Consider the following 27,173-nt stretch of genomic DNA (forward strand, 5'->3'; position numbering starts at 1 on the left):
GGGGGCTGCTCCTCACCGCCCCCTGCCCCGGCAACCCCACACTGCATGGGAGGCTGAGGTTATAGGCACTATTACCAAAGAAGAAGGTGGGGTAAAAAGATATTGTGGGCGCCTGGGTGGCTCAGTTGGTTAAGCGACTGCCTTCGGCTCAGGTCATGATCCTGGAGTCCCGGGATCGAGCCCCACATCGGGTTCCCTGCTCAGTGGGGAGTCTGCTTCTCCCTCTGACCCTCTTCCCTCTTGTGCTCTCTATCTCTCATTCTCTCTCCCTCAAATAAATAAATAAACTCTAAAAAAAAAAGATATTGAAATACATTTCTAAATCTCTGCCACATGAATTGAGAATAATAATTATGGCATGAACTTTAAAACGTATATTACAGAAACCCTGTCACATATATAATTTCTAAATCTCTAGTAGCCACATTACAAGGTAGGAGAGAAACAGATGAAGTTAATTTTAATAATATGCTATATGATATATATATATTTTCCACTGTACTTCCTACCAGAAGTAGCTCTTAGAATAAGAATATGAGAAGAGTAGATAGAAGAATACAGGCAGATTCACAGAATCATGGAAGAGCTTTGTATTCACACACAAGGTCAAGTAAATCAGACATAGGTTATTTGGGAAAGAGACATGAAGATGTATTTTCAAATGCAGATCCAAAAAGGAGACAGGGTGGGTGTGTGCTTCTTATTTAAAGGTTGAGAGCATTGGTCCAGACATTGAGTATTATCCATCCAGACAGCCTGTAAAGGTCCGTGTTGACAGGTGCTTGGTTTCATGGCATTCACCTAGAGAGTGGTGGTTCTAAGAGTTAGAAAGTCCAGCTGCTAGGAGTGCTGGGCTCCTTGCACTCAAGACTCATTTAGAAGGGAACAAAACAGAAGCCCAATTACTAAGTCTCATAATTCAGGGTGGGGACCTAGGAAACAGGGCCAGACCTCAACCAGACACAAGACAAGTTCCACTTGCCATGTGATGTTTCCAAGCATAAGGACAGCAATAGGGTTTGTTGTGGGGCAGAAATCTGTTGATATGGATTAAGGAGCTTCATTTGGTCAAGTTTGAGAGCATACTAGGGCAAAGACCTATAATTCTTACACAAAATTTCAATGTAAATAATAAGGACAGAGTGGTAATATTAGAGAGCAAGTAGCACTAACTCATTATTAAAATGCAAAGAACAGTGTCCTCATAAAGTTCTCCTACCCCAAATGTCCAAATCGACCCTGGCATCAGTGGTCTTCAAGATGAAATGTGCAATTAGGTGGAGGCCCTGGATTCTTGTTAAGGATTTGATTGAGATAAACAGGCCTAATATACATGAAGCATGATCTAGGGCAGTGGTTCTCAACTCTGGCTATGCATTAGAATCACCTGAGGAGTTTTGAAAATTCCTGATGGACCAGCCTCATCATGGGCTACTTGACACCAAAAATCTCTGGGGAGTTGGTCCCAGCAGCAGTTGGTTTTTAGGCTCACAGGTGATTCCAGATGTACAGACAAAGTTGTAAACCACTCTTCTAGGAGAATTTAGCAATTAAGACAAGGAGTATTGAGAGAAATGGCCAAATGGAATTAGAGCTAGAATGGGGGATAAGGTGGTAGCTGTTTAAGAATTTGTTAGACCACTAAAAGTGAATGGTTCAGATTAAGGTAAAGGGATATTCCATAATTAGAAAGTCAATTTTTAGCCAAAAATAGATAGATGCCATGCTTCCCTATTATTCTTGCTTCTTGGAATTTCTTTAAAAAAAAAATATTTTATTTATTTGACACACACACACACACAGAGAGAGAGAGGGAGGCAGCAGAGGGATAGGGAAAAGCTCCCCGCTAAGCAGAGAGCCTGATGTGGGGCTTGATCCCAGGACCCTGGGATCATAACCTGAGCCAAAGGCAGATGCTTAACCAACTGAGCCCCCCAGGCACCGGCTTCTTGGAATTTCTTAATGAAATTTCTAGATGCCTTTCCTGTAATATTTGTTTGCTGTAATGTTTGCCAAAATATTTGTTGCCACATTGCGGAAAAGGTATTTTTCTAATTAACTTGATTTATAAAGTACTCTTCTTTGAGAAAAGGAAGATTTCAGTGGAATTTAAGGATAGGTAAAATGAGGCAGTTTGAACTAATTTGTTGCTGATCAGGCACAATTACTTGAATTCTAAATGCTCTTTCAGTTATTTCAAAACATTTTCAAGTGAGATATGCAGTGCATGTGAAATGAGACCAATATGGTGAGAAATTGTTGATATTTTGCCTTGACATAACCTTGGTTTGCTTCATTCACTCATTCAGTTAGTTCCTTGATGAACTCATCCTGTATCCCTTATCCCATCTTGGAGTGCTGTACTGAGCATTGTAAGAATCATTAAGAAGACAAAGATGAATAAGGCTCTCCTTGCTCTTAGGAAGCTGGAGAAGAGAGAGAAATATAGAGAATTATTAAACAATATAGAAGAATAGTCATAGAGACACACATTAAAGGTAGGAAAGAGTATCTATGAAAGCTTCTTAGGAGATATGTCAGCTTTGGTCTAAAAGGATGGTTAAGATTAACCTTGAATCTACAAAAGAGAAGGCCATTTCAGGGACAGAGGCAGAATTATCTTTTGAGTCACTCTATTTTAGATTCAGGAAAAAATTGATGAGCATTGGGTATATGCACAGAGGAGTAATTTATGACGTCCATCACTATTGGAATCACATATGAATTTATAATACTATAGGAAAAAATGGAGTCAGAGAGTTGCTGTTCAGAGATTATATGTTCTGAGATGTGTTTTTTATTAGTATATTTTATATATATTTTTTAATGCAGAATGTACAGAATAGAGCTTTCTTGGCAGTTCCAGATACATTTTATAATAATAATAAACATTTATTGAGTGCTTACTATATGCAGGCTCTATTCTGAGTACTTTATAAACATTAATTAATTTAATCCTAACACCCAGCCTATGACATACAGGAAACACTAAGAACACAGAGCAGTAATATAGCTTGTTCAAGGTCATCTATTAATGAGAAAATCCAGAATTTGAACCAAGGCAGACTTTTACTGCTGATTCTCATTGACAGTCTTAAAGCTTCCATGAAGAATAATAGAACATGAATCGGAAAGTATTAAAACATTGAGTTTTAATATTCCTCTGGGTGAGAATATTGCCATTAATCTTTCCTGACAATGATAAATGCATGGATAAGGCTTGATTGAGAAGGAAGTCTTTTATTGGAAGAAAAACTGAAGAGAAAGTACATTCAAACCAATTTTAAAGTAGCATTTGAGGAGCTGAGAGGAGAGCTGTCTCTTAACACAACACCCCTCAAACTGCCTGTCACAAGAAACCTCCAAAAGGAATGTGTGGGGGAGGGGCCGAGGGGACACATAAAACCTGTGGTCACTCTAACTCCTTCACCAAATAAAAAGTGGATTTTGAGAGCTACAGCATATTAGACGCTTGTCAAAATATCAGCCCAGGAGGGAGCTTGCCAAGAAGGAACTTGACAGACTGCATGCTTCCGGGAACCCAGGAACCAGATGTTGTCACGCATGAGCATGCAGACAATTACAACAGAGACTAAAAGAAAGTATTTCCCTTGAAGAAAGTCTAATAATAAAAAAATTCAGTATGTGTCAGTACACCACATTATCTCCCAAAGGGAATGATTCTATCAAGTATTAGACACATTTACCAATCACAATTAATTTTGAGGGGAAAGATGTTCTGAGTCTGTCTTGTTACAAGTTATTAGGCATAACAGTTAGCCTAAATCCTATTTGTCTGCATCAGTTTCACACTGGTTTCAATTCATGTTGAAAGACTTCAATTTAGTAAGGAAAAAGCACATGGCAGTAAAAATTCACAATCCCTCATATGCAATTCTGAAATCTAAAATTCTCTGTAAAATGAAAGTTTTTTAAATAAGTTTGGCACCAGAATGCATTTGGATATAAAACCTGGCCTGAACCAACATGAGATTATGTATGTTTTTATTTACCACACTTTGTGTGAATATTCACATATTTTGCAACAAAATGAATTTCATTCTGTGGTTCTTTTCTAGACTCTGCTGTGGGAGTTACATAATAAATAGTGTATATGCCATATTACTTTTCTGAAATCCAAAAAATTCTGACTTCCTGAATGCATCTGGTCCTGTGGCTTTTCTTTTCTTTTTTCTTTTTAAAGATTTTATTTATTTATTTGAGAGAGAGAGAGAGAGATAGAGAGAGAGATTGAGAGAGGACATAAGCCCCGGGGGAGAGGGAGACGCAGACTCCCCGCTGAGCAGAGAGCCGGATATGGGACTCAATCCCAGACTCTGGGATCATGACCTGAGCCGAAGGTACATGCTTAACTGACTGAGCCACTCAGGCGCCCATTGGCCCTGTGTCTTTTCAATGAAGTATTGTAGACACGTACTGAGTCATTCATATTAACAAAGCCAAGATAAAACGCTAAACTTTGAAACGTTTCAAAGAAAAATTGGTTTCTCTTTCTCTTCTGAAGGCAGTTGAGTTAAAACCGAGATAGGTCTTCAAATCATTGGTGGAATAGATATGAAAAGATTAGATACTTGTTAAAACAAATTTCTCAAACACATAGTCTTGCTACTATACACCAAAGTTTAATTAACTCTTAAAAAGGAAACCAGTAGAAAGACAAAAAGAACTATAACAAATGGTAAAGTATTGGGTGGATATACAACGTCCTGGAAAGGATAGTCGAGATAAAACCCGTAAGTTACATACACGTCTGGTTACTATTTAACAGACCGTTAGGCTATAATACTTTTTTTTTTTAAGATTTTATTTATTTGAGAGAGAGAGGGAGAACCTGAGCAGTGGGTAGGGACAGAAGGAGAGAGAGAAGCCGACTCCCCACTGAACAGGGAGCCTGCTGCAGGGGCTCAATCCCAGGACCCAGAGATCATGACCTCAGCTGAAGGCAGATGCTTAACCGAGTGAGCCACACAGGTGCCACTAGGCTATAATACTTTAAAAGTTAATTTTCTTGAGGCTTATAAAGTTTTATTGAATGTGCCAGTTAAGCAGCTATGAAGTCATTGCACACTGAGTAGTTTTAGGGTGCTGGTCAAGTATATAAAAGAAGGGATGACTGGTGTGAACTATGAACCCTTCCATGGCACAAAGGACTTGCCCCAACACTGTGCTAAGAAATTTGACCAAATTTTAGCCTGGCTTCCACCTGCGCTAGACTATGTTCCTCATGGTGATGCCAGCTCCCATGCTGAGTTTTGCTCAAGAAAACACAATGCTGCTAAACCACAAAGTGTTCGTTGTCCCAACCCACTTTGCCAAACCATTTTCAGTAATTCTCCACTTACCCTCCTTCTGTAATTTTCCATTTACCTCTTGACCCTCAAGCCCTCTTTTGTTCCCCGCTTTTCATTTCCCTATAGTCAGTCCCTTTTTTTGTTCTCTCAGTCACCTTTGCCTTAGAGTTGAGCTCAGTTTCTGCTGGAGTCTCCTCTCCTGCAATAGTCTGAATACAATGTCTTCTGCTGCCTTGAACAAGTGTCCAGCACTGTTTTTCTTTGACACTGGTTTCTGGTCTGGTGTGTAAGGAGTTCGGAAGTCATCACTCTATCCTTACAAGTAAAAGTCTGAATAAACTGAAAAATCAACATCTCTTCTTGTATCTATCAGAGAATTGAGGTCACAGGGCAAACCACTGCCCCCCGGATTGGAGAGGCAGACAGGTAGATAAAGAGAGTCACAGTTATTGAAGCGAAAACCCATGAGCAGAAACTTCCATGGGAACCAGTGCTGGAGTAGGAAAATCTGAACTGTGATGAATTCCTGGAGGCTCAGTGTGGACAAGTCTGAGAATTAAAAAAATCCAGCCTTAGAAAGGCCCCACATTTTTAAAATTTTATTTCCGGGAGCAGACCAGGTTCTTTCAGTGAAGATTGGAGAAAAATCCTATTCTGCTTCAGAGGGAGGGAGAAAGTAATCATTTGAAACATGCATTCTTTTCTTCTTAATAAATCTTGCTGTCAAGAGAAACTATTTTACTGGAGCCTAACATACTGGTGGGGCTGCAAAATAGTACAGCCACTTTGGAAAAGGGTATAGTGGTTTCTTACAAAACTAAACATACCCTTATCAACAATCCAGCAATGATGCTCCCAGAGAAGTCAAAAGCATTTTCACACAAAAATCTGCACATGGATGTTTATAGCAGCTTTATTCATAATTGCTGAAACTTGAAAGCAATCTTCATTTATTCCTTCTCTAAAACACTTCCTTTCTTTATGTAGACTTGAGTTTCTGACCTATAGCCTTTACTTTTTCTCTGAAAATTTTCTTTTAATATTTCTTTAATAGGTCTACTGGCAACAAGTTCAGTTTTTGTTTTTCTGATATAGTCTAATTATCATTCACTTTTTTTCCCCTAGTTAACATCCATCACCATACTTGGTTAACAGATTTTTTTTTTTTCCTGATGATGAAAACATTTTTTTATGATGAAGTTTTAAGATTTTAGTCTCTTAGAAACTTGTAAATATGCAATGCAGTATTATTAACTGTAGTTGTCATGCTGTACATTATATTCTCATTACTTATTTTATAATTGGAAATTTGTACCCTTTGATCACCTTCAGCCATGTTGTGCACCCTTCACCTCCCACCTCAGCAAGCACCAATCTGTTCTCTGTATCTATGAACTTGTTTTTTTAATCCACATATAGGTATGATCATATGGTGTTTGTCTTTCTCTCTCTGACTTATTTCACTTAACATAATGCCCTCAAGCTCCATTCATGTTGTTGCAAATGGCAAGATTTCTTTTTTTTTAATGGCTGAATAATAAAGCATTGTATGTATTTTGACTATTGTAAATAATGCTACAATGAACATGGGAGTACATATATCTTTTTGAGTTAGTGTTTTTGTTTTCTTTGGAAAGTGGAATTGCTGGATCATATTGTAGTTCTATTTTTAATTTTTGGAGGAACCTCCACACTGATTTCTATAATGGCTGCACCAATTTACATTCCCAGTGTATGAGGGTTCTCTTTTCTCCACATCCTCACCAACACTTGTTATTTCTTGTCTTTTTGATGATAGCCATTCTAATTGTTGTGAGGTGATATCTCATTGTGGTTTTGATTTATATTATAATTCACTTTTGCTGATAAAATTCTAGTTTGGTGGTTTTCTTCTTTTACTGCTTTAAATATTTCATTCTATTTATTTCTTGCATGATTTCTAAGGAGAAGTCTGATGTAATTTCTACTTGTATACCTTCATAGATAAGGAGTTTTGTTTTACTGGCTTCTTTCAAGATTTTCTCTTTGCTTTGGTTTTCTGCAGTTTGAATATTATATGCCTACATGTAGAATTTTTGCCTTTTATCCTGCTTGCTATTCTCTAAACTTCCTGGTTCTGTGGTTTGGTGTCTGTCATTAATTTTGGAAAAATACCAGCCATTATTACTTTAAATATTTCTTCGGATCCATTTTCTTTTCCTTTTCCTTATGGTATTCCCATTACACATATTTTATAACTTTTGTAATTGTCCTACACTATTTGAATATTCTGTTCTTTTTTTAAAAAAATTCTTTCTCTTTGTGTTTCAGTTCTACTGGAACAGAATAAGAAGTTTCTATTAAACAACAGAAGTTTCTATAGACATAACTTATGTCTATAGACTCACTTATTCTCACTTACTCTTTCCTTGATCACTTCCAATTTACTGATGAGCCCATCAAAGATGTTCTTCATTTCTGGTACAGTGTTTGTGACTGCTAGCATTTGTTTTGGATTCTTTCTTAGAGTTTCCATCTCTCAGCTACATTCCCCATCTGTTCTTGCATGTTGTTTACTTTTTTCCATTAGATCCTCAACATATTAATCATGGGAAGTTATATTGCTGATTATTCTAAATCTGTGCCATATTTAAATCTTGTTCTGATGCTTGTTTTGTCTCTTCAGACTGTTTATATTTTTTCTAGACTTTTAACATGTCTTGTAATTTTTTTATGACAGCCACACTTGATGTGTCAGATAACAGAAACTGAGGTAAACAGGACTCTCACGTGGAGTTTTATGTTAATCTGGCTAGGAGCTGGAGTCTGTTTAAGGTTTTCTATAGCTGTAGTTTCTGATAGTGTCCTGTGGTTTTCCTCCTCTCTTGTCTTTGGGTTTCCATAAGAACTCCTTCTCAGGTAGAGTCTGTCTTGTAGCCTGATCAGTTGAAATTCACTATTATTATACTGGAGCCCTGCTGATGTGGTGATAAGGTGGGTAGGAGGGGGAATGTTTTGTAATCTTATGATTACATCTTTTAGTGCACCTGAGTCCCTGAGCTGTGGCCGTCATAGGGGTTTCTTGGCCTTTTTTTTTTTTTTCTCCCTTTAGGTAAAAGGAAAATAAGGCTCCCAAATAGATAAGGCTCTGATAAAGTAGTTTCTCTTGAATGGCAAGCCTTTGCTATGTAGAATGTTCTGGATTTAAAAACGGTACTTCCCCCCTGCCCCTGCCTGAAATAATATGGCTTTTCCCCTCAGATTTTCACTGTGAGAACCTGTGGAGTTCCTGGAAGTAAGACCCACAAAACACTGGGCCCCCATAAGTTTCTCCCTTATAAAGCTAATCCACAATCTGCCTCCAGCAATTGGTCAAAATTACCAATTAAATGTTCCTATCACCCTATGGCTCCAGTGGCTTTTGCTCCAGGTAAGCTGATGTTGATTGTTATTTTCTACATTTGCCTGTCTCGTCAGATTTCAGGATGATCATTTCCCTGTGACTTCATTTCTGCAATTGATTTAAGAGAAGTAAGATCTGCAGTTTGTTTAGCTTTTTTTCTTATTGTAAAGACAGAAGTGACAGTCTCCAAACTTTTCATGTTGGAGCTGAAATCAGAAGTCCTTTATTGCATTTAAAAATATGCCATGCAAGACTTTTTTCTCCCTGGTGGAACCATTTTAGTTAAGGTGTACAGTAATGGGGATTAAAAGACCAAATGGGGTGAAGAGATCTTGAGGAATTGTTACTATTTGTTGAGACAAATAATTTACTTAAAATAAAAATAAAACTGGAATTCTTTATTTTCATGAAAAATATTTTTTGGCCTTAGCTATATAGCTGAATTTTTGAATAAAATAATGTCAATGAAGATAAAAATACAGACAGCTAATAACTGTTAGATTCCTTGTAAATTACCAAGGAGATATATATATATATATATAATATAGCTTTCTCGCTCTCTTTTTTTTAATCAGTTCACCCAAAGTTTTGAAGTTCATTTGCCTGGCACTGATTTAAGCGCTGTGGGTGTACCTGCCCTCAAGTACATTACAATCCAATTGGGAAGCTAAAACATATGACACAGTGAGCCACTAAGTGCAACAAACTGAAAGAATGATAAGACCTGTGACTGATTAGAGGTAGGAGTTGAATATTCAAACATAGCTCCAATTTGGAGAGATTTGTGGTTCTGTGAGGTGTATTTTATTAGCACCTTTGCCCATTGGCAGCTCAAAATAATCAGATTTGCAAGTAATGTGCAGTTGGCATACACTTATCATAGTGAAATACTAACGAATATCTGCTCCCCTGAGTCCCATGCATGTCCCCACCCCCCACAAACCCTGTCCATTCCCAACCCTCCCACAGGGTCTCCTGGACCTCCCTATGATCAGGCAACTAAAGAGTTAACAGCTGGTACAACAGGAAGACTCTAGGACTCTGCTCTGGCACCCAAGGCCTTTTGGTTGATTGTTGCTAAATATTTTGAATAGAATCTTGTCTATATATATATATGCATATATATGTATATGTATGTATATATATGAAATATGTTTTTTATTTATCTAGAAGATGGCAATATATTCATACAAAAAATGAAATATTGCATTTATCATTTGGATGCTGAAGAAACCCAATCAGGTGGTTGGAAATTTCCAGTGCCATAGCATAAACAAAGTCTTAAACTAAGTTGACAGTGACTGCTAACTTCTCCTTGGAAAGGCAGGTCACAGAACTTCCTTTGTGTTAGGATCTTAGAGAGCGCCGAATCCTAACCACTAGACCACCAGGGAAGCTTGTGTTAAGATCTTAGAATGACCACGGGTGTGGTGACAAGAAGTATGATATAAAATAATCTCTCTCAAATCATGTATTGTTGGACCTTGTTTATCATTAAGAAGTACAATGCTGTGGTAGCGAGAATTTGTTTCAAACTGAAGAAAAAAACCCTATTGGATTTTTTTTTTTATGTACTATGTAAATCAGGGGTCAGCGAACTACAGTCTATAGACCAAATCAGCCTGCTTCCTTTTTTTTTTAAGTTGAGTTTTACGGACACACAGCCATGCCCACTTATTTGCTTATCTTCTGCGGCTGCTCTTGAGCTGTAAAGGAGGAGTTGTGTAGTTGTAACAGAGACCATATGGCCTGCACAGCAAAAACTATTTGCTATCTGGTCCTTTACAGAAAAAGTTTGGAAACCCCTGTTTGAATGATGAAAACAAACTTTTTAGAGCATCAGACCAAGCACACACCTGCCCCAAGCAACCTTATGTAAACAAGTCTTTTCAATTTTTTAAGTCATTATTTTTGTGAAAACAGTTTCCAAAGGTTTAGTTGTCTATGTTTTGCATTTTTCTCTCATCAAGAAAAGTTGCTATGTATTGCTTTTTTTTAATTTCTTTTTTTTTCCTTTTTCTACCCTTGCTACTTGAAAATTCTTCTCCTAGACTAGTTACATAAAATATTGGAATTCAATGTCATGTCCACAGTTCCTTTTAAATTTCCACTGACAATAAAATGCATTTTGTGTTATGACATTTCTTGTAAGAGCTAAGTATTGGAATAGAAGATAAAATATCAGAAGACATCTAATAACTTGCTTTATCTAGCAGAATCCTGAAGTATCCTCAGGAGGTGAATGGATATTCTAGATAATGGAGCAACATTTCAGAAATTTTATTTTTTTCTTCTTCCTTCTAAAATAAGTACTCACTTCATGAGTTTAAATAACCCTTTAAGATTCTCTTGAAAGAAATATTTTATTTTTAAAGCTAGAAGCTTTCACTCAATTATACATTAATTGTATTGTTGTCATTTAATACAATGACTGGCGATTTAAAATTAAGAACGTTAATACAACTATATCCTAGGAAATAATCGAGTTGTAATACAATAACCTTTTCAAAAAATTAAATTTCCTATCAAATGAGGATCAGTTGGAACAACCAAATGCTTAAGTGCCCTTGATTAATATTTAAGGATCTTTATGAATACATTTGCATTCATATGTCTCATGAAAACAGTATGTGAAATTAGTTCTGATTTGAAATAAAGATTTGGGGAAGAACGTTTATATGCTTCCACTTTCACCTTATATTGCACCAAAAGGTAGGTTTTCAATCAAATGAGAAACTCAGATTATTAGAACCATGTGATAAAATTTAAATCCACTGATTATTTTGCATATCTGCTAAATCTAATTTCATTATAATTTCCTTGTATATTCAATAAATTGTATAAACACATATCAAATATTTGTTCAATTATCGTAGTGAAGGGAATTCTGGGTATTATAGAGACAACTGAAACACGGTGTCTTCCATCAAGGAGTTTATAGGAAAAAGAAAAGAAATAGATAAAAATAACCATTTATTCATTTAACAAGTCTTTAGTCTGTACTTGTGTATGATTAGCATTGTCTATGAGCTAGGCCTGGGGGATGCAACAGCATACAGTATAATCTGGCTTTCATAAGATGTAATATAGAAAATGCTGAGTGAAAAAAGGCCCCAGGAAAAGTAACAAAACATGTTAAGAGAGATTAGAGCAGAGAAAAATGAATTTGGGCTGTTTAGAATAAGAGTTGAGGTAGAAAAACTTCATAAAAGATGAGGCCAATGAATTGCACCCAACAGGCTGGTGGAATTCAACACACAAGCACTAAAAGAGCATTCCAGGAATTGAGAGGAGAATGAATCAGGATGCAGAATGGAGAAAGCTGGATGTGGTATGTTTAAAGAGTAGCAATTATATGAATCACTTTGGCAACCATTTTTGTTTGTAATAAAGTTAAAGAAGTACCTCCTTCATCACCCAACAATTCCACTTCTAGGTATTTAGCAAGAAAAATGAATGCATATGTTCACTAAAAGACCCACAAGAATATTCATGTTAGCTGTATTAATAATAATAGGCTAAATTCTCATCAAAAGGAGAATGGATAAACAATTTATGTTATATCTGTATAATAAAAATAAATGAGCTGCTGATACATGCAGCATGAACATGTGGACTGTTTATGGATGAATCTCATTAACATGTTGAGCTAAATAAGTCAGACCAAAGAGTACACACTGAATTATTTTATTCTAATGAAGTTCTAGCACAGACAAAATGAATCAGTGATGATAGAAATTAGAGTAGTTTTTGCTTCAAGGTGTGGGAGTAAATTGTTTGGAAAGGGGGCATGAGAGAACTTCCTAGGGTGATGGAATTGTTCTAGATCTTTATCTGGATGATGGTGACATGAGTGTACACATTTGTCAAAATTCATGGAACATTTGTGCATTTCACTACATGTGAATTTTACCCCAATAAAATACTGCTAGTATAAAAACAGAAGAGCATGGGCGCCTGGGTGGCTCAGTCGGTTAAGCAACTGCCTTTGGCTCAGGTCATGATCCTGGAGTCCCGGGATCGAGTCCCGCATCGGGCTCCCTGCTCAGCAGGGAGTCTGCTTCTCCCTCTGACCCTCTTCCCTCTTGTGCTCTCTATCTCTCATTCTCTCTCTCAAATAAATAAATAAAATCTTAAAAAAAAAAAACAGAAGAGCAGCAAGTGGTCCATTTGACTAGACTATTGAACACATGGCAACCTAGGGATTTTCATATAACAAAAATTTTAGTAAAGACCATGAAAGTAGTTGTTTATTTCCACTGGTCTCGTTTTATACAAAGCAAAGTAAGAGGCAAGATCATCTGCTGAAAGGACCAGAAACTGAGGGTTTAAGGAGAGAGAAAAGTCAGGAAGAGCTGAATATGGAAGGGAATTATGACAAACTGATAAGATCAGCTGGTTTATTTCTTGCAGAGGTTTTAATGTCATTCCTGACAGTCTAAACAAACTGTGTAGACTGATATACTCAGTTGACTAGCTCATGGGGGAAATGAGCCCCTCTGCAAAGACTTGGCTTGAAGAAAAACAAATTGAGCCAATTAACAGATAAATAAATCATGGACTATTTGACAACTTGTGTCCACTCTTAATGCCCTATCTAGATATAAATTAAGTTTCATTGCATTTAGTGCCTTTTTTAAAATTAATTATGGTGTGGAGTTGTGTCTTATTTCTATTTATTGTATTTCATTCTGTGTCTCATTTTTTTTAAAGATTTTATTTATTTATTTGACAAAGAGAGACAGCGAGAGAGGGAACACAGGCAGGGGGAGTGGGAGAGGGAGAAGCAGGCTTCCCGCTGAGCAGGGAGCCCGATGTGGGGCTCGATCCCAGGACCCTGGGATCACGACCTGAGCTGAAGGCAGACGCTTAATGACTGAGCCACCCAGGTGCCCCTGTGTCTCATTTTTCAACTGGTTTCAAAGAAGAGAGTAGAGCAGAAGTGACTCTACTCCTTCATTTTTAATCCTAAGTCTCTGGAAATGCTTTTTTATATTAGCATTTTCTCAGTGCGGAATGCAGAAGTACGTTGGAGATAATTTGTGATGTCAATTCACGCTTAGCACTGCTTATAAAAGATGTTCCTGGTAAGTTCTTTAAAATGCAGGCTTTGGAGCTGGGCAGATCTGTGTGGCCTTCAGAAAGTTCTCTTAGTTTCAACTTCCTTATACTCAAATGGATATATCCAATAGTTACCGGGAGGGTTGTTTTGACAACTAGAAATGATATATGTACAGTGGCTAACAGAGTAGCTGGAACAATGGTAGGAACACAACGGATGTCAACTATAGTTATTAACTGGTGAGTTTTTTGAGGTCTTTTTACAACTATAAAGCTTGACTATTATGCTTACACTCTATAGTCCTTCAATTTGATTTGGCTTTGGAGGTAACTAAAGAATTAATTTATTACTTTATTATATGATCTTATTTTACCAGCAGTACTAAATACATTGTCCTCTTTTTTTTTTTTTAAAGATTTTATTTATTTATTCATGAGAGACAGAGAGAGAGAGAGAGGCAGAGGGAGAAGCAGGCTCCCAAGGAGCAGGGAGCCTGATGCAGGACTTGATCCCAGGACCCTGGGATCATGACCTGAGCTGAAGGCAGAGCTTAACCATCTGAGCCACCCAGGCGCCCACATTGTCCTCTTTTTTGACCACAGCAAGTTATGTAATCTAAATCAAAGGTCAGCAAGCTTTTTCTGTAAAGGGCCAGATAGTAAATGTTTTTGGCTTTGATTATCATATAATCTCTGTTGCATCTACTGATCTCTGCCACTGTGGTGAGACAGCTCCTGTAGGCAGTACACAAGACTGTGGCTACATTCAATGGAATTTCATTTACCAAAGCAGAAGACAGGCCCGATTTGGGCTGCAAGTTGTTATTTGGTGTTCTAGGTGCTGGCCAATTCAATATCACGTGACATTTGTTACCTTCTTGCCATTTACTTACCTAATAATGATTATGTCTAATGATTTTATTTTGTAGATGAAGTTGCTTATACTTTCAGGTGGTATTTCAAACATGGAATTTTTTTAATGGTCCTGGATATGTTCTATATATTTTCCCTCCAGTTTTATGGAGGTGTAGTTGACATAATTGTAAGATATTTAACGTATACAATGTGGTGATCAAACATGGAATTTTTGACATTTTGAAAATGTTTACAAGAGATCCCTTACAGATAAGTCACCTAAGTAACTCAAAGAAATAACATGCAGAAAAAATTCAGTCATGACATAATAGACCTTAGCTCCTACTATCCCAATCTGAAAAATAATAGTCTGTAAATCATATCAACAGAAAAATGTTGTGGATCTGTGTAAACTATTCTTTAAAATTTTAATATACATATAGACCTTCAGGATTTTGCTCTCTTTAAAGACTATTTTAAAGGAAGTTACTTTTTCAGTGGATTTTGTATTCCTAATTGTATTTGGGTTAACCCGAGTTCTCACCTCAGGTAGAGAACAAAACTGTACATCAAATGGCCCCATATTTTTGTGTTCAAACATGTCTGTGTCAACAGCCATAGAAGGTCTATTGCAGATGTAACAGAACAGCCACAAGAACAGTATGAGGGTGTGTTAAGCTTTCAAGAAGAGTGTAGTTTATTTCTATGTCTAATAAGATGACAATGTCATCACTCAAAATACAGAGCTTCAATGAGGAGAATTTTCATTACTTAATTCTGACAGACAAGAAAATTTGGTTAGTGATTTATAATTGATGGGAATTGAGATAGTGCCTCATCACCGTTGAGTTAGTAGAGTAAGGAAGAGCATGTACAAGCATGCATTTCCTAAATTGAGTCAGTTCTTTCAATTAATATTTGCATGCCTTTTTATGTGCCAGCAACTATACTAGTCTTGGACAAGAGAAAAGACCAAGCCCCTGGTCCTCATGGAGCCCACAGTCTTATAGGTCAGACAGTGGATATCTGGGCTATAGGAATCCATGATATCCTGGGATAAGTGACATTTAAGCTAGCACACAAATTTAAAATTTCAGAAAGAGATTTGATGATGTTGTCAGACACTCAGAATGAGAGCATAAATCAAGAGCATTAGGTCTTGTGTATATAAATGCTGAGGGTTTCCTATGTGCTGGGTACTTTGCTGATGTATTGTATTAGCTCATTTACTCTTTACAACAGTGCTCTGTGGTGTGCCTGATTACTCATATTTTGTGGATGAGAAAAGGCTGTGAGAGGCTGAGTAATTTGCCCAAGTAACAGCTAATCAGTGGAAGAGCCAGGACCGGAGGTGGATTTGCGTGTCCCCGCTGAGGTCAGGAGCAGTATGCAGACAGGGAGGCATCAAAGAAATAAATGTCTCCATCTCAGAAGCAGTCTGTTGAGCTCAGAATCTTAAGAGGGCATGTATAAAACTAGAAGGGGTAAGAAATTGAGGACCAATACCTGGAAGAGGCATAGACTTTTAAGGCTATCCTGATCTGAAAATCCTCTAAGAAAGCCTAATAAACAGAATAACTTGAAGTTTATGGAAAAGATTAAGAATGTTCAGGTACCAATGGAATGTCATTTCCCTGGAAAGTAGGCTCAATGAAGGCAAGGATTTTTGTCACTTTTCATCAGTGCTGTATCCATCTAAAATAGGGCCTGGCATGCAGCAGGCATGCCGAGTCGGCACTACACTTGGCTTCAGTGGCCCCCAGAATCAATGAGTTCTTTCCCGATAGCCTATGGACCAGATGGAGAAATGTGATTTGACAACCAAAATGATAGGGTTAGATTAAAGTATTCATATAAAAATGAAGTTCTCTAGATTTGTCCCAAGGGACCTCTTAGCCCTCTAATGAATGGTCAGCTTTTTCACAAATAAAGAAATACAAAAATTCCAGGCAGCCTTGTCCTTGCACTGGACTTCAGTGTATAGAAAGAACATAGTTTGAGGTGAGAGGTGAAGGGCATTGAGAGGCTTTGGAAATCTCTCCACTCTCTGGTCACTGATAAAGAATCATTTGCTGCAATGGGATAAAAATATAGAAGGCTTGCTTTTACAATATGTGGGTGACACACGTCCTAGAGAGACAGATGAGCCTGATATTATATTGAATGAATGAGGAATCAAAAAGATCACAATAGCCAAGCAGATCAGTTGGAAACTAACAGAGATTTTTTGAAAATAGATGGAGAACACGTATTTTGACAATATAGTATTATGTGAAATATCTTTGGGATTTAGTTCACTATAAACTGCTTAAAAGCCTATTATAGGAACTGGCTGTTCAAATTAATATAATTTTTTTTTAATTAATAGGAAGCAAAAGATAGATCAGTGCAGGTAACAGACCCATTATACTAGATGCTAGAAGGATCACACTCGTAGTATTATGTCCCTGTCAAGGTGTTCTGCTCGGGAGGGACATTTACACACCAAGAGGACATAGACCCTAGCCTGTATGGGAGTCCACTCTAGCTGTAGGTTTAGGCCTTTGTCATATCTTGCCTGGATTATGCCAGGCTTATTCCCACTTCCCTGTCTAAAGTTTTGCTTTCTTCAATCCATTTAAAAAAAAAAAAAAAAAGCTTCATTTTGTAGAGCAGTTTTAGGTTCACAGCAAAACTGTGCAGAAAGTACAGAGAGTTCCCATATACTTCCTGCCCTTCACACATGCACAGCCTCCTCCACTATCAACATCCCCACCAGAGTGGTACTTTTATTAAAAATGATAAACCAACACTGGCACATTCCTAGCATCCAGAGTCCATAGTTCGTGTTAGGGTTCATTCTTGGCATTGTACGTTATATGGATTTTGACGGATGGATAATGACAATGTATCCACCATTACAGTATTATGCAGAAAGTGTATCATACTAAAAATCCTCTGTGCTCCATCTAGTCATCTCTCCCTCCCCCTAACCCCTGGCAACTGATCTTTTTTACGTCTGCATAATTTTGCCTTTTCCAGAGTCAATCCACTTTTCACACCGTGGCCCAGAGTGCTCTTTCTATCATGGTAACTTTCTCATTCACTCTCCTGGCTCTCCGTCATTTTCAGAGTCAGGTATAAACACTATGCTGATCTGGCAATGAACTAGGTATTTAGGTCCTGTCTTTTTTTTAAATTGGTGTGTGTGTGTGTGTGTGTGTGTGTGTGTGTGTGTGTGTGTGGCGTGTTTAGACCGATCAATAAATTGTGAAACTAACAAATAAAAAGATTAATTCATGTAGCAGTAAGTACCACAAAGATGACAGGATAGAGAGTGTCTGCAACAGGGGAGACATCCCTGAGGTGGCAAGATTTGGGCTGAAAGTGAATAATGGGGAGTTAGCCATGAAAAGATATTGGGGATGAGCCTTCCGGGCACAGGGAACAGCCAAGTGCAAAGGTCCTGGGGAGGCACCAATCTGGGCCAATAATCTGGAGAGTGGTCACTAGGGGTGGTGGTTTGATGAGAATTTTGAACAGCATCTATGGAAGAGAAAAGGAACTAGCATTTATTGAGGCTTTTTATCCCTTTAATTTTGAAGATATTAGAAATTATCCCTTTTTACCAGATGAGAAGAAAAGAAGGTCCTAGAAGTTTAAATAATTTGCCCAGGTTTTCCCAGCCAGAAGTGGTAGAATTGCAATCTGAAGTATTATGTCTGATTTTAGACACACTTCCCACTTGAGGTAATTTTCTTGATAAAAGAATTCAGGGTGTTTATCTCTACTGAAGAGCTTACCCATGAATGTCCTTTATTCATTTTTATCTGCGTAGTAGTTATCTCTTTTTATATGTGTGATATCATTCTGCATAAGAAAGTAAACGACGAGGAGTCACCAACCATTTCAGTCTTACATTCTCCACTGTACTTCATCATATTTAAATATAAACCCATCAGGACTGAGTTTCAGTGATAAATAAAGGAGTTAATGTGCCTCTCGGCAGAAACTCCCTTATGATAAGGGAACAATTTAGGACTTGAAAGATAATAGCTCATTATATGTAATCCTGGAGTTTATATTCTACTTTTCTTTGTTGATGATGCCAAGGAGTTTAGCCATGTACGTCAAACAGAACAGAGTACTTACATTCCATATTCTTTAGGGGAAAATGACCCCATTTATATTTTTTAAATGAAAAAAAATGCACAGAATATTTTGAGTTATGGTGGTTCAACTGTGAGACAGACACGGTGGTCTGAGTATCCCAGGATAAAAGCACACAAGAAAGGATGTGGTGAAGACTATCCCACCTCATAAACTTCTGATACTGCAATGGCACCTTGGCTAGGGAAGAATTAAAAATCAAGGTTGAACCTTCCAGCTTAGAATCCCCCACATTTCCCTTTTCTTAAAAAAATCCTCTACTGAGCTCCCTCATTTGGCAACAATAATTCATATTACAGTTCAGGTGTAGTGGCTGGAAAATGTACTTGGCTCTTGTCCGAAATCTCCAAGTTTCCACTTCTTTAACGAATACATTTATCTCTTTCTGGTGGGCAGGATTTAATTTAGAGTTGTTCTGTATTATGTTTAATTATGGCTGATGAGTTTCTGCCTGAGCGGAGGTAGCCTGGATTCCTCCAGGACTGTCAAGGTGGACTGGGCACGGGGAGGGCAGACATTTTGACTGTGTGTTGATGAGGGGAGCTTTCTGCCTTGAAAGTTTGGGGGCTGGCTTGCGGAGGTTATGACATACAGTGAAAGTGTAGGAAAAAGTAGTAAAGATTTAAAAAGTAGCAAAGACAATAGGAAGTCTACGAGGCAAAAAGGCAAAACAGGAAATAGCTCAGGCTTACTAAAATATGTAAGCCGAGTGCAAAAAGCCAATCTGTAAGCCAAGTGCAAAAAGCCAATCCAGGGGTCAAATAGTTAGGGAAACAGGTTAGAATCCACATAGGAATCCCAAGAACAAAGCCAGGAGCAAGAGAGAGGAGAGGTGGGGGACAGCCCGAAGTCCTCTCAACAAGATAGGAATGGTGGAGGCACAGGACAGAGAGGGCTCCATGATGGAATCATGGGAATCGGGGGTGGGAATCAGAGAATACAAGAGAAGCAAGGTGTGTGACCAATTTCTGATTTCTCCCCCCAGAACTTGTTTTGTTCTTGCTAACAGATCTAGCAACAGAAGCAAACATTTCAATGCTTCTATGTAAAACTGTGGTTTCAAAGGACCAAGCCTCAAAAAAACAAATGGAAGATTGGCTGTTTGAAAATAGGTCACCCTGTGTCTGGTCAGTTTAGCTATAGCTTAAAACCTATCTTGAATTTTCTGCTCCGTTTTTTTTTCCCCCTTGCCTTTAGTGAGGCCTTTTGCATTTTGTCAGATGGTATATTGTCAGGCTGCAAAGTGCAGTGGAGAACAGACTGAGTTCTGATTTGAGTGCTGTAGCTTTTGTTACTTAAAGTAAAGTACCAAGGCGTTATTAGTTAGTCAGATTGATAGATTGACTGAATGTTCCAAGAATTGGGAGAGGGGGTGAGGTGGGAAGTGGTTCATGCTTTGCAGCTGATTGCTCTCAAATAGTTATTTCTTTTCTAGAGGGTTTTTTTTACCCCCTCTGTGGTAATAACCACAAAATATGCAATCTGTTGGTATCTCATTTCATTACATTGCAGATTTTAAGTGCTCCTGTACTCTCGTATATAAATCACTTATGCTTTTGTATGACACTTACTGTTTTCAAATTCAACGTAAGTTGCTGCCTGACAACATAATTGACAAGGCTCCATTATCCTGGCAAATGACTGCAATAGATACTGCCATACTTGTGCGTGCCTATTGCCAATCACTCAGCTGCTTGGACAGGGAGGTTCCACAGACAACAACAGCAATCACCATTGTTCACATCCAGAAACAAACTTAGGGAGATTCTCGTGTTTGTTTTTGAATAGGCCAAATGCCAGTCTGATGAAAGTAACTTGGCATCTTATTTAATAAGGGAAAAATGATTGCATGGGACAGATGGGGTTTTATTTCAGCAAGAATGGGTTTTGTGCTGTTTTGTGTAGCTTTGGATTCCAAACATTTTGTTGTGTCCAGGTGTGCTTTCCCTCTCATCTTCCCACTTTTCCTTACACACGGTGCCACACACAGAGCTGTGCCTTCCCCTGCTGTCCCACTCTGGAGCTGGATTCTCCACTGCCATCATGGTTTAAGGGTCGTTCATTGTACGGGAGGGGCCAGGGTAGAAGGGCAATAAAGAAATATTTTTTCTTCCAAAGAATACAATCTTAGGTTTATAGATTTTCTAAACATTCTCTTCTTTTTCCAGCTATAGCAGGATAACAAAATGTTCTTTCAATAACCATCTCTAGAGCTGCTCTTAAAGAGATACTTGTTATGCTTAAGGATAATACCAAGGTGGCTACTCTAGAGGAGGAAGGTCTTAAGGTTATGATCTGGAAAGTGTGTCATGATGAGATGGTGAACAATAAGATGGCTCTGCCAGAAGAAGTACGAGGAATTTGAGGAAGGGGAGGAGGTCAGAGAAGAGCAGGAGGGAGGTCACCGTAATGATGGGCTTCTCTCAGGAGGGAGGCCAGAGAGAAAACTAGGTGGAAAGGCAGTCAAAATAATCCAAGAATAAAATTTACTATTTGACTTGAAATTGTTGGCAGCAATGTGATGTAACCTCTTTCCATTACTTGAAATTTTTATTAAAATTTGCTCTCTATGCAACCTTCTGCTGTAGGCATTTGGGAGAATGAAGAGATCGGACATGGTGTCCAACACACGGTGATACAGTGTGCAAAAAGGACGCCTTATACCACATGGCCGGGTGTTCCAAAAATGGAACGAGTTGAGGGAATACAGTACGTTTGAGCCAGATGTGACTGAGAGAAAAATAAGCATTTCCTCAGAAAGACGGCAGGGCCGCTGGTTTTCCTGAAGCACGAGAAATGGCTATTCCAGTTGATTCATTTGAACTCGAAGGCAAGGTGGTCTTGGTTGACACCTCTGCTTTTCAGTTATACTCCCTGACCCATTGTCATCTATTGTAGTTCAGGTCACATAATAACCCAAGTGCATTTCAATCTTTATTATGGTTCAAAGGCATGTGGGGTACAGGATTACATCGGGGGCAGGGTGGTTGTTAGCAGGGAGGCCAGGCTGAGTATAAATCTGGGTGTGCCTGGTAAACTGGGGCTGGTAAAGTCTATTTATATGAAGGACTGAGCAGTCTCCTCATAGAAAAGACTCAGGTGAAGTGAATCCAGTCACAGATCCTCCGAGTTGAGGTAAGAGGGATGTTTTAGTGTGCAGTCCCACATCGTCCTCGCCCTGCGCTCTATCCAGTCCTCAGGAAGAGAGAGGCACTGCTGAGTAAATTCACACTTTCTAAAAGGTATTAGGGAACATGTAGCTGCTTGGGTAACTCAGAATAGAATGTAGCATTCAAAGGCAGAGAAAGATGGTCTGACTGCCATCGCCTGAGAACCCCACACGGTGAGACGCTGCAAGGCCATCAGCACATTTGCCTTTCACACGTGTAATGTTCTTGTGTCCTTCTTCCCGTTTCTCCCTGACCAATCTGAGCACCAGTAAGATAGAGCTTCTAGCTCATATAAAACTTTGCTAAATGGCAGAAGGCAAGGCAGTGTCCTTTCTAGGCTGATCCTCCTGCTAGAGCCATCAGGAAAGTTTTCCCTCTTCTCATCCGTGTTCTTGGTAGTCTCAAGGGTGGAAGCTTGACATATGGCTAAAGATTGAAGACCTTATTACCCTATGCCTCTTGTGGTCTGCAGGTTCCTCCCTTCTCCAAGCCCCAGGCGTTGTTATTTTCCTGTTGCACCCACATCTATCGCCGGGTCTACACTGAACCTTCTCTTGTTGGTCCTGCCAGGACAACAAGCTTCCGCGTTGTAAGCCCTCTGTGACTTAAGTGGAAGCTATTTACTCTGTGTCACTTGGCCCTCTGGGTTCTGCCCACCTGTCGTCCCTTCGATGAGTCTTTTGGTTTGGGGCTCTGGACAACCAACTTTATTTTTTCCACGTAGAGTACACATCCTGTGTGCTCCTGTTCTCCCCAACCACTCCTTCCTGATCTCCTTTGAATGTCCTTTTTATGTCACTCTCAATCTTAACATGATTCTAGTAGGATGAGTTCTGTTGCCTATTCTAGATGGATTCTTTGTCGAGCTTCATCTTGGAACTCCTAATAAAACTAAAGTTAAGTTTTAGTTCTCCAAAATCTTGATCTTCTTGTTCTTTTGCATTCCAAAGCAACTGATCTGAAGTTTCCATTTCTTCCTGAGGTAGCTGCAGTAAAATGCTTGACCCAAGAGAACCCTACCTGCTTTCCTCAAGGACAGTACTTCATTAAAGCCCAATAAATGTTCGTTGGCAAAGTAATTAAAATCAAGCTGTGGAAGAATAATTAGTGACATAAAAATACTCATTATATATTGTTAGATTAAAATAAAGCAGCTTACAAAGGTAGATGCAGAGTAAGAGCTAAATTTTGTTTTAAAAGTTTATACATGCACAAATAGAAAACAAAACTATAAATATACAGTAACCAAAATTTTAGCAGTGCCTCTCTGAGGGGATTTTGACCAATTTTTATTTTCTTCTTTTGGCTAATATATTGTTTACAGTTCCCATCTGGAAGTATTATTTTTGTAAAAGTAAGAAAACTTTACATAAGCAGTAATGTTTGAACATGCCTAAAACTCCACATTTATATTGTATCACATCTTGCTTTATCTTTCCCTGCTTAATTCACAGTCACTTCTTGGAGTGAGGCAGTTCTTATGATGTCAAAATTCAGACATACCACAGTAAAGGGGCATTGGCCATTTTACAAATGACATGTGTGGTGACACCAGTAGGGTTGAGGGAGTGAAATAAAGGGGTTGATAGGATTTTAGAGGGTTAGAACCCAATCTAGGGAGTAGGAAACTGACCTAAAAGGAAGAGACTTTTGTAGAAACCACCAGACTTTTTTTTCTGTTGAGATGGCACTCATTTTAAGCACTTAAAACAGATTGATTAAGCATGCACTGAGTACTAGGAACTATTCTGTTGTCTGGGCCCTCCCTGCTCTTCTGAAACTTCTATTTCGGCAGAATAGACAGAGTGTGCAAGTACATACTAATAAGTGCTATGAAAAAAAGAGAGGGGTTCTCTAAGCTAGGGGAGGCAGGAAGAACCTCAGTTAACAGGTGACATTCGAGTAGTGACCCAAATGATATGAAAGAATAAGGCATGTGAGGATCTCAAGGAAGATTGTTTTAGGAAGAAGGAACATTGCAAGTGCAAAGGTCCTGAGGCATGAAGGAATTTGACCTGCTAGAAGGAAAGTAGAAAGGTTGGTATGAGAAGGGCCATTGAGCAGGTGGTAGAATAGTAGGAGGTTAGAGAGGGAAACAGGCAGGGACCAGCTCAGGCAGGGCCTGATAGGTCTTGCCAAGGAGTTTGATTTTTTCCCCCTAAGTATGATGGGTAGCAATGAGATGGCTTTATGCAAAGGAGGGACAAACTGACTTACACCTAAAGAGAAAAGCTTAGCCTGACTGCCATGATTACTATATCCTATTTTTCCTCTAACCTGCCAAAACTTCCTAGACTTAGGGAAAAGGGAAGAGCCAAAGAAAATCTCTACCATTCTTTGAAAACTCTACCGATTCAACTCGGCTATGGGAAATTTAAACTTTTATCAATCCTGTTGCGGGGGTTTCTTACACTGAGTTAAGGTGGTTCGTGGTGAGAGCTAGGCTCTGCCTGAGCAATTTTAGAAATGAAATCTTTTTTCTCCCTCCTGAGTGGTACCTGGCAGTCAGTGTGTATATAAGTGCCTTGTAGGATACTCTATGGGCTTTCTTCCCCCTTTAACATAGTTCAAGACTTGGTATATAACAATTTCATCTTAGGTGGAAAAGCAGATCTCTTTGGGGGCAGTTATTATTTAAAAACTATACCACAGAGCTGGGTAGTAAAACAGTCTCTGTTTTGACGAATTCATTAGTGAGGTTCAGGCTCCTCAGAAGGAAGGTATACAGATTTAAAGGGAACTGGATTCTAGGAATTATACTATTGTTATCTTTACTTTAGAATCCTTCAAATACAATTAGAAAACATTTTAGTCTTCCAATTTGGCTTTCCAATTATCTTTTTTTATAAAGATTTTATCTATTTATTTGAGAGAGAGAGAATGAGAGATAGAGCACATGAGAGGGGGGAGGGTCAGAGGGAGAAGCAGACTCCCTGCTGAGCAGGGAACCTGATGCGGGACTCGATCCCAGGACTCCAGGATCATGACCTGAGCCAAAGGCAGTCGCTTAACCAACTGAGCCACCCAGGCGCCCTCCAATTATCTTGAGAAATAAAATATTTGCCTAAATTTTTTGATTTATTTTCCTTATGAATTAAAGCAAGTATTCATAATTGAACTGTTAGTCTCTTGTATTAGCTAGTTACCTTAATAAACTAGTCTTGTAATACCTTTACCCTGGTGTCTAATCCTCAAACAGTAAGAAAAGGGTTTAATATATGTATAAAAGAGGCTAGCTGAAGCAGGCTATGCTACAAATTTGGGGTTGCTCTTTTTGCACAACGAATAAAATGAGTCTAGGGACTATTATTCCACTGTCCTTAGAGGTTTATTAAATACTAATTTAAAGGTCTGTGGCATCTTTAGAAAATTAAATCTGGCTGTAAATCTTCCCACTTCCACTTTGCTGTATGCGGTTTAGAACAAAAGAAGCCATCTCTTCTCATTTCTTTATAGATCAGGTTTTAATCCTCTAGATCAGGATTGGCAAATAGATTTCATTTCCTGGGCCAACCCTTATTCACAGGTTGTGGTTGCTGCAAATGATATATTGAGGAGGACTCTGCGTCTTTGTCCCCGATCCACGGGAGAGAGTACCATGCGGTGTGAATAACATCCCCCACAGGTGGAGGACTCAAGTGGGAGGAACAGTGCCACGCATTCGCTAGCCCTGATTTAGAGACTACTGAAAATGTGTGTTCTCAGGTTGGGTGTGACTGTGAGTAGATTGTGTTTATCAGGACCATCACTTGCATTTAGGAAACTAGCCATGGCGATGTGTGTCGTCTGAAGAGCTTTGCCGTGACAAATCGAAACCCTCTATTCTGACGTTAAACTGAAGCAGTGATCGTGGGCATTCTCAGTCCCAATTTTCAAACAAAAGTTTCTGACATTTGCTGTAGGCTTTTTAAGATGCTATGGTAGGCAGAATAATGCCCAACCCTGCCTGCCTTCCTCCTTCCACCACGATTCCACCTCCTAATCCCTGGAACTCGTGGATAAATTAGGTTATATGGTGAAGGGAAATTAAGGTTGATAATCAGATGACCTTGAGATGAGAAGATTATCTTGGATTATCTGGATAGGCTCACTAACATCACAGGGTGCTTGTAAGAGCGAAGAAGGAGGCAGAACACATAATAAGAGAGAAGGCAGCGTGAGAAAGACTCACGCTCTGTGGCTGGTTTTGAAAATGGAGGAAGGGGCCCTGAGCAAGGAATGTGGACGGCCCCTAAAAGCTAAAAAGGCAAGAAAGGCAAGTCTCCCCTGGAGCATCCAGAAGGAACAGCCCAGAGGACATCTTCAACATAGCCCCAGTGAGACCCATATCAGACTTCCAACTATAAGGTCATAAATTTGTGTTGTTTCATGCCACAAGATTTGTGGTCATTTGTTACAATGGCAAAAGGAAATGGATACAGGTACCCTTTTACAGATTGAGGAAGTTACTTTCAAGTCTTAGTTCATAATTTAAAACATGGGTTAGTAGTGACTTTTGTCAGATGTATTTTTTTTCTTCGTATATTTTATATCTTCTAGTCTTCTCACGTGGAAGACATGTCCTGGTGCTATCAGCTAGCTGCTCAAGCATTCACAGCTTGACCTTGGTGTTCTCATGGTCGCTCTGTGACCATGATGGATCAAGGCACAAACAAGCCCACTCTAATTATGTCTGAACAAAAAACATGAACATCATCCAAACCACAAGAAAAGCCATAGAGCCTTCTATCCTGGCGAAGTGAAGTTTTTCTTTTTTCTTTCTTTTTGTTTTTTTTTTTCTTTTCTCTCTTTCTTTTCTTACTTCTCTCTCTTTTTTTTAATACCAGTTACATCTTTAGCCTCAGTATAGTCATCCCTCATACTAGATAAAATTTAAGGTGTCCAGTCATAGAATTACCCCTGCTTATTGACAGCATCCAATCTAAAACACAGCCCAGCTTCCTTAAACTCTCCTCAAAATCATCTAACATAAACCTGAGTCCTGTAAGTCCTTTCTAATACCTTCTTACTGAGATGCCCATCAGTTTCCCATTGGTTGTTTTATTTATTGCTACAGTGAGTAATGAACCCAGTCTGTCCAACTAGATGTGTGTTCCTGGTAGTCTTTAGCTGGAGGGCTTTGACAAAGGTTAGGTTTTGTATTTCATAGGTATTCTGTCATTTTTTAAAAACCGAGAGGCATTTCAGACCATAAAATTCACCCTTAAAAATTGTGCAATTCATGGGGCACCTGGGCGGCTCAGA

General features: G+C 38.7%; 1 protein-coding gene and 1 pseudogene across 1 annotated transcript in view; both read left to right on the plus strand.

Moving 5' to 3' along the window:
* CDC73 (cell division cycle 73) overlaps positions 1–27,173 on the plus strand; it is a 194,481-nt gene that overhangs the window by 152,017 nt on the left and 15,291 nt on the right. The window lies entirely within an intron of this gene.
* The window catches only part of LOC141371039 (uncharacterized), a 55,649-nt pseudogene continuing 33,606 nt past the window's right edge, over positions 5,131–27,173 (plus strand).

Source organism: Callorhinus ursinus, unplaced genomic scaffold (assembly GCF_003265705.2).
Source record: "Callorhinus ursinus isolate GAN/ISIS: 27379988/994484 unplaced genomic scaffold, GSC_fseal_2.0 scaffold54, whole genome shotgun sequence".
Lineage (NCBI taxonomy): Eukaryota > Metazoa > Chordata > Mammalia > Carnivora > Otariidae > Callorhinus > Callorhinus ursinus.